The following is a 2,799-nucleotide window of genomic DNA, read 5'->3' on the forward strand; positions in this document are numbered from 1 at the left end:
ATGTGAATGTTTGCTTCTCTACTGTTATATAATTTACTAAATTCTTCACCCTCTCTGTGAGAGACAACAGAGCCAGAGTTTTTAAATATTCTACTTTTCACTTAAAATTGATCGTTTTCCCTATTGTTATGAATTTAGTAAGTTAACCATAGATGCTGCTCATTATCAGTGCTTAAAGCGTTTAGTTTTTGCATTTCATGTAGCTATGAGTATAAAAGTGTGTGGATCTGTATTTGGAAGTTCTTAAACATACATAGCAGCCTTTCCATCCTACATGATTTAAACAATTTGTAGTACTTAATACAACAGTAAACAATTATTGGCTTCGAGCATGAAACTGGCAGATCATCTCGATAAGCTCTTGTTTTCTTTTACCCCTAGCCACTGACAGTCCAAGTTCGACTTCAAGAATGTCACGCAGCTGACAAACTTTCTTTGACTTAAGATCTCTCTCCCTTATTGTATTGCTGGCATCTGTGTTGATGTTTGTTGGTTATCAGTCCAGGATTGTTATCATTTTTGATAACCACCACCAAAACAAACCATTAGCCAATCACTGCTCAAGTTCTCGTCCGCGTGACATTATTGATCACCAACCGCGTGAAAATTCAATATGGCGGACGATAGGGTGCAACGTGGGGCAAAGAGGAAGGAATTTTCAATGCTTAGATGACAGTAAATTGCATAGAATGTGGAATGTTTGGGAAAAGTTATTTCGAGGCATTATTTTCAATACCTAATCTAACAACTGTTCCGAATGAAATAACACAGTAAAGGAGACGACAACAGTTAAGCTAAAATGCACTGTTTATTCTTCGATACTGGGCATGATATTTTCATCAGTCATCAGTCGGCTTCTTTTTCTTGGGAGGCGAAGGTGGGGCATTCTGTATAAAATAAAAATGAAACAAGAAAAGTAAGTAAATAATTTCGTTTTTGAAACGGCTCTTAAATTCAGTGCCGAATGCACAGGAAGCGATGGTCCAACGAAGGGGAAAATTACGTTTTATTTACACGTTACGACATTAATATTGCCAAAGCCGCTGAAATGACTCTCTGTATGTGTGTGTACGGCTTAAATACCAAAAACATGTTACCGTACGAACGTGTTTGCAGCACGTCTTTGTACAGCTTCGAGCAAAATTTCAGGAATCATTTTTTTGTTCTAAAGTAAGAGAAATGTATGATACTTTCAAATGGGCTTTAGTATTAATTTCTCTAGAACGTACTAAACTTTAGACAGAAACACATCATTCAACCAAATTAAAAAAAAAAGAAAAGTAAATAAAATAGAAATGAGAGTCCTCTTAATGAAAACGAAATAATGAAGATGCAAGAAACCACATTTGATGAATTAATACACCAAAACTCCAAATTATAAAATGACCAAAACAATAATTTAAACAATTAAACATCCACTGTATTCGGTGATTTAGCCAAATGAAGTACCCTCTTAGTTACCAGCCCTGTGATACTGTGTTAGTGTTTCTTACATGTACAAAGTATTTTAAGTTTTATAATATTTATTATATTTTGTCAATGACAATCTTTCTTTACTTGCCTCTTAATGCAATAGCATGACATCATCAGATGTGGCAGAGAAATCATCTAGGAGATGCTGTTTCAGTCTTTGCTTCTTCCAATCTTTTGGGCCATTTACTGTTAATGAATTTTAAAATACGAATGATCAAGTAACAACATTAATAAAAATGTTCAATTAAAATTAAACCACTCTATTAAAATTAGAGTATGCAAGTACATATGTTGACTCAAAAGTGTTAGTTGATTATGAAAACATTCAGCCCACCCCTCCTCTTTCAGGCAATTGACTCTAGCCCAGCTTGCTATATAGTGAGGATATCAATGACATCACCTATTAATATTAATGTGCCAACTGGAGCCTTATTGGATGCCAAAACAAAGGGTTCTTTTGTTCAGTGGTTGGCTTTTTTAAATATCAAAAGAAATTTGATGTCAATGTTTGTAAATAGATATCTTCCTTATAAAAGGAATTTTATGATTATGAAAAGCAGTCCCCATTAAAAAGCTGTCAATGTGAAGAAAATCTGGTCCACAATCTTTGATCAAAATATATTTTGTTCAATTTACATGCAAAGTTGAAAATCCATAGACTCCGAACTAAAAAAAAATCTCCCTATACACACACACACACACACACACACACACAAAGGATTTCAAATTCCAGGGAGAGGAAGGGTGCAGAAAGACCAAAACACTCAAAGAAACCTCATTAGAATTTCCAGATTGGTGAAGGGGTGTCAAAATGCACCTTTTGTGGGGGAGGAATAGACATTTTATGGAACTACACATTGAAGGAAAAATCCTGCTAAATAAATCTCAAGGCTTTTTCTAAAAAACAGTTGTCAGGTTTAATTAAGCTACTGCATAATTGTACAAAATGTTAATGTTGATAAACAAAAAGTCTTTTTCAACGCTGTAGAGCCACAAAATCTACACAAGTTTGCCATTTTTGTTTTCCTGTAGGCATCAGCATCCGCCATCTCAACGCCTAGGTTGTAGGAGTAAATCAATCAAATATGGGCGCCATTAATAGTTAAACAGCACATCGCAAATCAAAATACCCCCTTGCACATTTTTAATAGATCGTGCACAACAGCAAAAACACGTGAAAAGTCAAGTAAAAGACTTAAAGATATCGACATTTTTTTTGCAAATGCTGGAAAAATCTACAAGTGCCTTTAATCTAACGACAAAGTGGAAAACGTACCTGACTTTGAGATCAAATTTCACACACTGTCCCACTTTACAGTTAACATT

This window comes from Montipora capricornis, chromosome 4 (assembly GCF_036669925.1).
Source record: "Montipora capricornis isolate CH-2021 chromosome 4, ASM3666992v2, whole genome shotgun sequence".
Classification (NCBI taxonomy): domain Eukaryota; kingdom Metazoa; phylum Cnidaria; class Anthozoa; order Scleractinia; family Acroporidae; genus Montipora; species Montipora capricornis.